The sequence below is a fragment of the Euprymna scolopes genome, unplaced genomic scaffold, assembly GCF_053919585.1.
Source record: "Euprymna scolopes isolate OS-2025 unplaced genomic scaffold, ASM5391958v1 sca38, whole genome shotgun sequence".
Lineage (NCBI taxonomy): Eukaryota > Metazoa > Mollusca > Cephalopoda > Sepiida > Sepiolidae > Euprymna > Euprymna scolopes.
The window spans coordinates 71,469-83,968 of record NW_027633413.1 but is presented as its reverse complement, the minus strand read 5'-3'; the positions used below and the strand labels follow the sequence as shown (position 1 = coordinate 83,968).

General features: G+C 59.5%; 2 non-coding genes and 1 pseudogene across 2 annotated transcripts in view; all 3 read left to right on the top strand.

Moving 5' to 3' along the window:
* The first annotated feature begins 5,965 nt into the window (after nucleotides 1-5,965).
* LOC145274411 (small subunit ribosomal RNA) lies at nucleotides 5,966-8,336 on the top strand (annotated as a pseudogene).
* A 398-nt stretch (nucleotides 8,337-8,734) lies between these two features.
* Nucleotides 8,735-8,892, top strand: LOC145274425 (5.8S ribosomal RNA). The gene has a single exon (XR_013866665.1). It is a non-coding gene; the product is annotated as a 5.8S ribosomal RNA (ribosomal RNA).
* A 592-nt stretch (nucleotides 8,893-9,484) lies between these two features.
* The window catches only part of LOC145274422 (large subunit ribosomal RNA), a 5,724-nt gene continuing 2,708 nt past the window's right edge, over nucleotides 9,485-12,500 (top strand). The window contains exon 1 of the ribosomal RNA XR_013866662.1: nucleotides 9,485-12,500. This exon is cut by the window's right edge and continues 2,708 nt beyond it. This is a non-coding gene — a ribosomal RNA (large subunit ribosomal RNA).

The following is a 12,500-nucleotide window of genomic DNA, read 5'->3' as shown; positions in this document are numbered from 1 at the left end:
CGCCTCTACCGACACCACCACACCAGCGGGCAGTTTAGCGAGCTTGCCAACTCCTCTGCCTCCTCAAGCGCTTCCAGACGCCTACCGACACCACATGCTGCTGGCTGGCTGTCTGTTGTTACAATGGAATTTAAAAAAAAAACAAACAAAAAACCCCAACTCTATTAAGATTTTCGATAGTTGGAAAATAATAATAAATTAAGATTTTCGATAGATTGAAAATAATGATAAATTGATTTTAGCAGGGCTGCTGAGTTAGCTTATAGGAGCGAGCTAAAGTAAGAAAGAAACACGCCGAAACACACCGACCGGCACCCCCGACGACGACCACGGGTAAACGGCGGGACTTTGCCTCTTAAGCAAGTTTGACTGACGACTACCACGGCTATTCGGCTAGCTAGCTAGCTAGGTAGGTAGGTAGGTAGGTAGGTAGGTAGTCCTCCTCCTCGGCCACCTTAGCCGTCGTCGTCGTCGATCGAGCGACCGGGTATATTCCAGACGCCTCTACCGACACCACCACACCAGCGGGCAGTTTAGCGAGCTTGCCAACTCCTCTGCCTCCTCAAGCGCTTCCAGACGCCTACCGACACCACATGCTGCTGGCTGGCTGTCTGTTGTTACAATGGAATTTAAAAAAAAAAACAAACAAAAAACCCCAACTCTATTAAGATTTTCGATAGTTGGAAAATAATAATAAATTAAGATTTTCGATAGATTGAAAATAATGATAAATTGATTTTTAGCAGGGCTGCTGAGTTAGCTTATAGGAGCGAGCTAAAGTAAGAAAGAAACACGCCGAAACACACCGACCGGCACCCCCGACGACGACCACGGGTAAACGGCGGGACTAACTGTGACTCTCTTAAGGTGTGAGGAGGCTTTGCCTCTTAAGCAAGTTTGACTGACGCCTACCGACACCGGTCAGGTCGGCGAGGCTCCCGGCGGCCCCGAGCGGGACCACAGGTTGCGGAAGGCGTCCAAGTGAGCGGCGGCGACGCCAGGAGGCCCCCGGGGTCGACTCCGCGGCCCCCGGGTCGGTGTGCGGGCCTCCAGAGCTCGATAAAGTAGTGGTGTCGCTAGCGGTCGAGAAGGCACTTTTCGACGCCTACTGCCACCCCCACATGGCGGTAGGCGCAAAACTGGAAAATCGCCGACCAGAAATGTCGCTTCGTATAATCGACGTTTTTTTTTGACCACCATTTTCAGGTGTCGGAGGTGGGTCTGGACGAATACCAACACCATTTCTGGGGTTTCACAACCGCCCGGCTTCTCCGACATATGTTGGAAAGGAGTAGCGATCGAGCGAAGGGGGCTGTCGGTAGGCGGCCGCGGGTTGCATGTGTGCCCGGGACAGCACCCCCATCCAACTAAGGGGTGTCCCCCGGGGGCCAGGGGGACCTCGTCCAGGTCGGCCGGGCGCTTCCAGACGCCTACCGACACCGGTCAGGTCGGCGAGGCTCCCGGCGGCCCCGAGCGGGGACCACAGGTTGCGGAAGGCGTCCAAGTGAGCGGCGGCGACGCCAGGAGGCCCCCGGGGTCGACTCCGCGGCCCCCGGGTCGGTGTGCGGGCCTCCAGAGCTCGATAAAAGGTAGTGGTGTCGCTAGCGGTCGAGAAGGCACTTTTCGACGCCTACTGCCACCCCCACATGGCGGTAGGCGCAAAACTGGAAAATCGCCGACCAGAAATGTCGCTTCGTATAATCGACGTTTTTTTTGACCACCATTTTCAGGTGTCGGAGGTGGGTCTGGACGAATACCAACACCATTTCCTGGGGTTTCACAACCGCCCGGCTTCTCCGACATATGTTGGAAAGGAGTAGCGATCGAGCGAAGGGGGCTGTCGGTAGGCGGCCGCGGGTTGCATGTGTGCCCGGGACAGCACCCCCATCCAACTAAGGGGTGTCCCCCGGGGGCCAGGGGGACCTCGTCCAGGTCGGCCGGGCGCTTCCAGACGCCTACCGACACCGGTCAGGTCGGCGAGGCTCCCGGCGGCCCCGAGCGGGACCACAGGTTGCGGAAGGCGTCCAAGTGAGCGGCGGCGACGCCAGGAGGCCCCCGGGGTCGACTCCGCGGCCCCCGGGTCGGTGTGCGGGCCTCCAGAGCTCGATAAAGTAGTGGTGTCGCTAGCGGTCGAGAAGGCACTTTTCGACGCCTACTGCCACCCCCACATGGCGGTAGGCGCAAAACTGGAAAATCGCCGACCAGAAATGTCGCTTCGTATAATCGACGTTTTTTTTGACCACCATTTTCAGGTGTCGGAGGTGGGTCTGGACGAATACCAACACCATTTCTGGGGTTTCACAACCGCCCGGCTTCTCCGACATATGTTGGAAAGGAGTAGCGATCGAGCGAAGGGGGCTGTCGGTAGGCGGCCGCGGGTTGCATGTGTGCCCGGGACAGCACCCCCATCCAACTAAGGGGTGTCCCCCGGGGGCCAGGGGGACCTCGTCCAGGTCGGCCGGGCGCTTCCAGACGCCTACCGACACCGGTCAGGTCGGCGAGGCTCCCGGCGGCCCCGAGCGGGACCACAGGTTGCGGAAGGCGTCCAAGTGAGCGGCGGCGACGCCAGGAGGCCCCCGGGGTCGACTCCGCGGCCCCCGGGTCGGTGTGCGGGCCTCCAGAGCTCGATAAAGTAGTGGTGTCGCTAGCGGTCGAGAAGGCACTTTTCGACGCCTACTGCCACCCCCACATGGCGGTAGGCGCAAAACTGGAAAATCGCCGACCAGAAATGTCGCTTCGTATAATCGACGTTTTTTTTGACCACCATTTTCAGGTGTCGGAGGTGGGTCTGGACGAATACCAACACCATTTCTGGGGTTTCACAACCGCCCGGCTTCTCCGACATATGTTGGAAAGGAGTAGCGATCGAGCGAAGGGGGCTGTCGGTAGGCGGCCGCGGGTTGCATGTGTGCCCGGGACAGCACCCCCATCCAACTAAGGGGTGTCCCCCGGGGGCCAGGGGGACCTCGTCCAGGTCGGCCGGGCGCTTCCAGACGCCTACCGACACCGGTCAGGTCGGCGAGGCTCCCGGCGGCCCCGAGCGGGACCACAGGTTGCGGAAGGCGTCCAAGTGAGCGGCGGCGACGCCAGGAGGCCCCCGGGGTCGACTCCGCGGCCCCCGGGTCGGTGTGCGGGCCTCCAGAGCTCGATAAAGTAGTGGTGTCGCTAGCGGTCGAGAAGGCACTTTTCGACGCCTACTGCCACCCCCACATGGCGGTAGGTGTAAAATCGGAATAGACCGGACCAGGAATGTCGAGGGGGAAAAAAATGACAAAGTCCTGGTGTGCCTAGGCGTCGAGAAGGCACTTTGCGACGCCTACCGACATCCCCATGTGGCAGTAGGCGTAAAACTGGAAAATCGCCGACCAGAAATGTCGCTTCGTATAATCGACGTTTTTTTTGACCACCATTTTCAGGTGTCGGAGGTGGGTCTGGACGAATACCAACACCATTTCTGGGGTTTTCCAGTTTGAAAGTTTTATAAAACATGTTCGGTAGGAAGCACACTTTGGTGTGTCGGTTCGTCGGAGCAGCGACTCTTTGCCTCGTGGTGGTCCGGAACGTCTCTACGGGCTTGTCGCAAAGGCGTCAGAAAGTGGCATCTCCGCCGCCTAGGGCTGTCACCGTTATCGCTGTCGCCGCGCTCCAACTTGTTTTGATCCGCCGCCTTCGTTCCTGCCAACCGTGCGCCCGCTCATCGTCGTTAGGTTATAATACGTGGTACGTGTGTGTGCTTCTCCGTGGACCTAGGGCTGCTCGACGTGTCGAACGATATGTTGGAACAACTAACGGCTCCTTTTCCTGGTTCCATAGTCGTCGTGGTACCCGCGTCGTCAGCCATATCTATGTCCACCATGTTTAGCCGATACGTTTGCTGCAGCTTCTGCTTCCGCCTCAGCGTTCGCCGCTCTCAGCCGCCGCTGTTGTTGCTGCCGTTCTGCCATTCAACCACTACCTGCGAATCTTTCGATGATCGGCCGAACGACCCATCGCTGTGCGACCGATAAATCCTCCGGATTAGGGAGAAACGCCGCCGCTCTCTGCCGCCGTCGAACGGAAAAACGTACATTGTAACGAACGAACGAACGAACGAACGAATTAACGAACGAGCGAACAAACAAACAAAAATAGCCGCGGGGGATGCACTATGTAGATCCTGATCCCCTTGTAACCATACGTACGTTGTTCGATGCTCTCCCGTCCTGGAAGTCGCCGCAGCAAACAGGAGGATGAGCAGCAGCAGGCGCCGCCGCCGTAACCGCCGCCTGCCTGCCGCCTCCTACTCCTGTCAGCGTCCGATCTCACAGCCGTGTGAACGTTCGCTGACACCCGATTTCTTTCCGTCTGGCAAAACCTTGGACGTCCCGCTCGCGGTACACGTGCTGCAGCGACTTCTCGTCCGACAACGCATAAGCGTCGACGTCTGCCGCCGCATCTTCTGATACGTGGACGGTGATAGCGCTAGTCCCTTCTTGCGCCACCTCCACCTTTGTTAGCGCCAAAGAAGATCGATCGAGCAGTCGTGGTCGCAGTCGATTAACCCGTTTTCACCGTCCGCAGTTCCCAAGCCGCCGATCAAGTCGTTGCTCTTCTTGTTCGTTCTTCCCATACCGTCGATTTGCACGGCTGCCGGATGAGCCATCCTCTGTCCGGCGAAGCGCTCACGTCAGTGATCGATACTTGCACCGACAGTCCTCCCGCTCGCGACTCGGTGCTCGAATCGGACTCGTTCGTTTTTATCTCGATGCGATTGTGAAAAGGGGGACCGGTCGTCAATGTCGTGTGTGTCGACGATGTTGTTCGCCCGGTCCGCCGCGTTGTTGTCGTTTTTTTTTTTTTTTTTTTTTTTCCCCTAACGTTCGCCGTCGCACGGACGAAAGGGTGAGAAAAAAAAAAAAAAGCTCGAAAAAGCCGCCCAAAAAAATCGGACCGAGGAGCCGCTTGCGAGAACGCGCCATGTGCACGTTGTCTCTCCTCGGTTTTCCGAGCACGAACACGACGCCGGTCGGTCGGTCGGTCGACGAAGGCGACGACGAAGGTGACGGGAAAATTTACGCCGCCGCTGCCCTGGTCCAGCTCCTCCCCGATGACGGCTGTGATGTTGACGTTGACGTTGGCGACGACGACGACGACGACGGAGACGACGACGACGACGAGACGGCATCGATGGCGACCACGATGACGACGACCTCGACGAGTTCAGTCTGCACCTTGACCTCCGATGTCCGTGTGCACTGCCGTCGTGCTGTTTGTCGTTTGTCGTATGTATCGCTGTCAAGGGTGCCGTTGTCGTTGTTGTTGTCGACGTTGTTGCTTGCTCTCTCGTCTCGGTCGGTTGGTACGTTGATGACGACGACGACGACGAAGACGACGACGACGACGACGAGACGGCATCGATGGCGACCACGATGACGACGACCTCGACGATTCCAGTCTGCACCTTGACCTCCGATGTCCGTGTGCACTGCCGTCGTGCTGTTTGTCGTTTGTCGTATGTATCGCTGTCAAGGGTGCCGTTGTCGATGTTGTTGTTGTCGACGCTGTCGTCTGTTCTCTCTTCTCGGCCGGCTGTGACGTGGACGTTGACGACGACGACGACGAGACGGAATCGATGGCGACCACGATGACGACGACCTCGGCGAGTTCAGTCTGCACCTTGACCCTCGATGTCCGTGTGCACTGCCGTCGTGCTGCTTGTCGTTTGTCGTATGTATCGCTGTCAAGGGTGCCGTTGTCGTTGTTGTTGTCGACGTTGGTCGCTTTCGTTCTTTGAGTCTCGGTCTCGGTCCAAGTCAGGGGAGAAACAAAAAAGAGGCCATCAGCGCGGGCAGCGCGCTTCTTCTGACGGCGAACCCCCTCGAAAAATAAATAAACACGTGCCCGTCGTTGTAGTTGTCTGTCTTATGTCGGTCGGTCGGTCGGTCGGTCTGTCGTTCTGTCGAAACAAAGTCCCAAATTCCAACGATACCTGGTTGATCCTGCCAGTAGTCATATGCTTGTCTCAAAGCTTAAGCCATGCAAGTGTAAGTTCACGCCACGCATTAGAACGGGCGAAACCGCGAATGGCTCAGGAACCGGACCTAATCCTCGGGACCGTATTCCTCCTCGGAGGCGATGGATAACTGTGGCAATTCTAGAGCTAATACATGTGACACAGGCCGCGATCGGTCGGCGCGCCGTCGTCGCCACGCCTCGCGCGCTGGCACCCGCGTCGGCCGTTCCGGGTCGCGGCGCTACATATTAGACTGAGACCGATGCGCGTCATTCCGTCCTCCCGTCGTCGGCGTTCCCGCTCGCGGGTCCGTTCGGTGGCGGGGCTCATAGGGCGGCGCGCTCCGCTTTGGTGACTCTGGATAACTCACTGGTCGATCGCACGAGCTTTCACGCCCGGCGACGGGTCTCTCGAGGGTCCGCCCTATCAACTGTCGACGGTCGGTTAAGTGCCTACCGTGGTTACTACGGGTAACGGGGAATCGGGGTTCGATTCCGGAGAGGGAGCATGCGAAACGGCTACCACATCCAAGGAAGGCAGCAGGCGCGCAAATTACCCACTCCCGGCACGGGGAGGTAGTGACGAAAAATAACGACGCGGGACTCTGTCGAGGCCCCGCGATCGGAATGAGTACACTTCAAATCCGTTAACGAGGACCAACCGGAGGGCAAGTCTGGTGCCAGCAGCCGCGGTAATTCCAGCTCCGGTAGCGTATATTAAAGTTGTTGCGGTTAAAAAGCTCGTAGTCCGAACTCGGGTTCGTGGTCGCGCAAGCGGCCCCGGGGCGGCGGCGCCATCGTCCGTCGTTGACTTTGGTCGTCCGTTCGCATTCCCGGCCCTTTCCGCCGGTGTCAACCGCTAGCATACCCGCCACGCGGTCCTGCCGGCGAGGTGGACGAGGAGGTCGTGATCGGGATCCGGGAAAAAAAAAACAAGTGGTCGTCGGTTCGGTTCCGGGAGTAGTCTAACGGGGGGGTGCTACGTGTGTGTGTTTGGGTGCGTTCATTCGCATCCCCGCACTCTGACCCCCGCGCTTCTCTCCCTCTCCCTTTCCGCGCGTTCCTCTTTTTTTTTGAACCCCCCGGTCCGCTCCGAGTCCCTGCTTCGTGTCTTGTCTGCGCGCGTGTTGCGGTCGGCGGTTTCTCCTCCAAGGGTGCTCTTAACCGAGTGTCCGCGGCGGCCGGTACGTTCACTTTGAAAAAATTAGAGTGCTCAGAGCGGGCTGTTCAAGCTTGCATACGATAAGCATGGAATGATGGAAGAGGGCCTCGTCTACGTCTGTCGGTCTCCGTCTACGGCGAGGCAATGATCGAAGGGAGCGGTCGGGGCCACTCGTATTGCGACGTTAGAGGTGAAATTCTTGGATCGTCGCAAGACGAACTGCAGCGATGGCGTGTGGCAAGCACGTTTTCCTCGATCAAGAGCGAAAGTCGGAGGTTCGAAGACGATCAGATACCGTCGTAGTTCCGACCGTAAACGATGCCGACCGGCGATCCGCCGGCGTTCGCTTCCATGACCCGGCGGGTAGCCTGCGGGAAACCAGAGTTCGGTTCCGGGGGGAGTATGGTTGCAAAGCTGAAACTTAAAGGAATTGACGGAAGGGCACCACCAGGAGTGGAGCCTGCGGCTTAATTTGACTCAACACGGGAAAACTCACCCGGTCCGGACACCGGTAGGATTGACAGATCGATAGCTCTTTCTCGATTCGGTGGGTGGTGGTGCATGGCCGTTCTTAGTTGGTGGAGCGATCCGTCTGGTTGATTCCGATAACGAACGAGACTCCGGCCTGCTAACTAGTGCGCCGATGTCAGTGATTTTTACGGCGGGCTCGGCGTCCTCCGTGGCGCTCGGGTCCGGGTCGGTTTTCTCACGCACTTCTTAGAGGGACGGGTGGCAGAAAGCCACACGAGGCGGAGCGATAACAGGTCTGTGATGCCCTTAGATGTCCGGGGCCGCACGCGCGCTACACTGGAGGTATCAGCGGGGACTTCGCCCCGGCCCGAGAGGGTTGGGAAACCTCTGAACCACCTCCCGTGATAGGGATCGGGGCCTGTAACCAACCCCGTGAACGAGGAATTCCCGGTAGGCGCGGGTCAACAGCCCGCGTCGATCACGTCCCTGCCCTTTGTACACACCGCCCGTCGCTACTACCGATCGAACGGTCCGGTGAGGTCCTCGGATCTGGCCGACGACGCCGCCGGGCAGTGCGCGACGTGTCCGTCACGACACTCGTGCATCTACGCCTCGGCGTTCGATGCCTGGAGAAGACGACCGAACCCGATCGTTTAGAGGAAGTAAAAGTCGTAACAAGGTTTCCGTAGGTGAACCTGCGGAAGGATCATTACCGTTTTCCCGTTCGAGACTGGTTTGTTGTTTTCCGGCCTACCTCCTCTGTCTGTCGGCGTCAACGCCTCGAATGCGCGCAAACAAACCTATAAAAGGCGGAGCGAGAGATAGATTTGTGGTGACGCGGAGGTTTTTAAAGCCCCAGCTCTTCTTGCTTGCTTCCGCGTCTTACCACCTGTTTGTTTTTTCGCCCACCGCAAGTGATGGCCGCTTCTTCTTTGCCTTGTCGCCGCTTTATCGTTTTTTTTGTTTTTTTGCAGCCGCTGTGCCACCGCCGCTAGCTAAAAAAACAAACTACTCGCGACATTGCAATGCCGTCACGCCTCCTCGCACAGACCTCCTCGCACACTACTAAATCTATATAAACAAAAACTAATATAAAAAAACCAAGTGCTGAACCCTGGACGGGGGATCACTCGGCTCGTCCGTCGATGAAGAGCGCGGCCAGCCGCGATAACTGATGCGAATTGCAGGACTCAGTGAACATCGACACCTCGAACGCACATTGCGGCCCCGAGATCCCTTGTCTCGGGGCCACGTCCGGTCGAGAGGCGGAACGTTACATGTCTTTCTCCGTTAACGAAACGACATCTTGCCGTCCCCGTGCCCGCCCGGTCCTCGGCACGGTGGTAACCGGGACGTCGCAGGAGCGAGTGACGAGGGGGAAGAAAAAAAAAAAAGAATTGACTCCTTTCAATGTCTTTTTTTTTTTTAAAACCCTCTCCGGCCTCCTCCTTCGTCTCCCGCTGGCAGACCGCGGAGTCTTTTCCCTTTTCGACCGCGTGAAGAAACACTGTGGAGGAGGAGCAGGAGGAGTCTGTCCGAAAGCAGCCGAAGGGAGACCAAAAAAAAAGTACCGACCTAACCGACTGCCGACGTAAGCGCCGCCTGCTCGTCTCGCTCTCTGCCTCATGAAGGTGTCTCTCAGCGACGCCTCGAGCAGCGCGACGAGCACGGCCGTCGCACCGTAAAAAGGTGGCCGCGTCGTAGGCAACGCAACGTCGGATGGGGAGGACCCACGCTTTTTTTTAATTGTTGGCTTCTTCATTTTCGGTCGGACGGGCGCTATATCGGCCAGCCGTCGTCACACGGAGGGTACCGATCGAGATTCCTCTCCTCCAAACACCACACTCTACTAAAAACCGCCGCCCTCGGCTCGGACGAGACGACCCGCTGAACTTAAGCATATCGCTAAGCGGAGGAAAAGAAACCAACCGGGATTCCCTTAGTAACGGCGAGTGAACCGGGAGAAGCCCAACGCCGAATCCCGTCGCAAGTTAAAGGCTTCGGGACGTGTGGCGCATGGGTCGAAGGCAGCCGTTCGTTTTCGTCTCGCATAGTTCGGAGTTCCCTCGATCGGGGCCGCCCGCGGCGGGTGCCAGGCCCATTCGGTGCGGACGGCGAGCGACGGCCTTCGATCCGAGAGTCGGGTTGCTTGGGAACGCAGCCCAAATCGGGTGGTAAGCTCCATCCAAGGCTAAATACCGGGACGAGTCCGATAGTCGACAAGTACCGTGAGGGAAAGTTGAAAAGAACTTTGGAGAGAGAGTTCAAGAGAACGTGAAACCGCCCAGGGGTAAACGGGTGGGACCGCTCACCGCGATCGCGGGGGGACTCAGTCCGGTGCTGCCTAGGCTCGAGCCCAAACTCGATGTGTGTTCTTGAAAGAGAGGCCGTCGCGGCACAGGTCGTCGTTCGTCGTGTCCGCGGGGGACTCGTTCCCCGCGGTTCCAGCTTTTGTGCCCGCGTCGCCGACGAAGGAGACGGGCCGCGTGGATAGCGGGAAGGGAAACGTGGTGACGACCGCGGCGTCGGTAGGTGGCTGCGTCGGTTGGCTGCGACGGAGGGGACTCGTCCTCTCGATCGCTGCTGCCGCCGGGCCCTAACCCGCCGCATCCGTCGCCGCCGCTTCTTCTTTCCTCCTGCTCCCTCCGCGCGCGACTCCGCTGCACCCGTCCCCTTCATCATCGCTCGGCGTAATCATGGCGCGGGCGCTTCGGCGCGACCTCCGCGCGGCCGGCACCGGACGCACTTCCCCTCCGGTCCGTCGTCGCGACCCGTTCCCGGCGTGCAGGTCGAACACGCGGGTTTTTTTCCGTAGGCGGCAGGCGTTTCATCACCCTGAAAACCCCCGTCTTCCCACCTTGTGAAGTCGGGGGCCACCGGCCGTCGGGCCCGCGAACGTAACTGCCCCTTTCTGCCGGGAACGGAGGAAATCTGACACGATCCGTTACACGTGGCGAGCCGGTCCGTTTTGATCCCGCCGGAAGTCGCGTGCGGGCGACGCACTCTGTGTGTCGCTCCTTAGGCGCCCCACCGTCTCGGGCGCGTGCGCGATGAGAGGCGGGATAGGACTGGCGCGGCCTCGCCGTCACGCACCTCGCCGACGTTTCGGGTTCTTGTCGGGGGCAACCCCGCCCGCGCCCGTTTCCGTTTCCGGAGAGGTCGCTCGGCGACGCTTTTTTACTCGAGCCGCCCGCCACCCCGGGTCAGCGACGTGCATCGGCAACCCACCCGACCCGTCTTGAAACACGGACCGAGGAGTCCTGGCCGTTCGCGAGTCGTAGGGGCCACCTCTGACTAACCCCGAAGGCGAAGCGAAAGCGAGAGAGCGTGTAGGAGGGCGTCGATCGGGAGAGGTGTCGTGGCAAAGTCGTCCGGGGGTCGTCGGGGGGTGTCGTCGGTCTCGTGCCGTCGTCTTCTCCTCGCCTCACCCGCCTCCGAGCCGTGCCCGATCCCGCCGGCGCGGCGTTTTCGGCCTTCCGCCGTCGCTGCTGCGGTGCCCGCAACTTTTCCTTTTTTCTCTCTTCCCGAGAGAGATAGGAGAGGGAAGGCTCGTGGCTGACGTGCGGTTGTTTTTCCCTCCTCCCCGAGAGGGGACCGGCGCATCATCCAAAAAGGGGAATTGCCGGGCGCCAGCTTCCATATCCTCCTTCCGCCCATCGGTGAGATCCCGCGGCTTGAACTAGTCCTATTTTGTCGTCGAGTTTAGGCGCTGCGCGCGGGCGCATCACCCCCGGGTCGGTTTCCCCTTTTTCCGAGTACGACTCGGCCGACTCTGGCGTAGCGAGCGACCAGGGACCCGAAAGATGGCGATCCACGCCCGGTCGGGATGAAGCCAGAGGAAACTCTGGTGGAAGTCCGAAGCGCCTCTGACGTGCAAATCGATCGTCGGAACCGGGTGTAGGGGCGAAAGACCAATCGAGCCGTCTAGTAGCTGGTTCCCTCCGAAGTTTCCCTCAGGATAGCTGGCGCTCGATCGTCGCAATTCCATCCGGTAAAGCGAACGATTGGAGGCCCCGGGGCCGTTCACGGCCTCGACCTACTCTCGAACTCGGAACGGGTGGAACGGGCCGACTCTCCCGAACGACGGAGCCGACCCATCCGGCCGCCGCCGCCAGCACGCTTCGCTGGGCGGTTGGTCACCTCGAATGCGAGTGCCAAGTGGGCCACTTTTGGTAAGCAGAACTGGCGCTGTGGGATGAACCAAACGTCCGGCTAAGGTGCCTAACGCGACGCCCATGAGATCCCCGAAAGGGTGTCGGTCGATATAGACAGCAGGACGGTGGCCACGGAAGTCGGAATCCGCTAAGGAGTGTGTAACAACTCACCTGCCGAATCGACCGGCCCCGAAAATGGATGGCGCTGGAGCGACGGACCGATGCCGGACCGTCGCGGCGAGGAGCGATGAACTTTCGCGCCGAAACGATGCCGCGACGAGTAGGAGGGCGCCGCGGCGAGCACGGAAGCCTAGGGCGCGAGCCCGGGTGGAGCCGACCGCGGGTGCAGATCTCGGTGGTAGTAGCAAATATTCGAACGAGACCTTCGAAGACCGAAGTGGAGAAGGGTTCCGTGCCAACGGCGGTCGAGCACGGGTCAGTCGGTCCTAAGACGCGGGCGAAAGTCTTCCCGAAAGGCGCCGGATCCGTTATGAAAGGTGAAAGGAAAGCGAATCGAATCGAATCGAATCAAAAGCCCAAACAAAAAAAAAGCGGCCGGCCTCCCGTCGAAAGGGAATCGGGTTAATATTCCCGAACCCGGACTCGGAGAGGGCCCGGGGGTGGCGACGCTGTCGGCAGCGATGTCGGCGGCGCCCGTCGCTTCCCGGGCGAAACCGCGGTGACGCAAGCGAGCCCGGAGACGTCGCCGGGAGCCCCGGGAA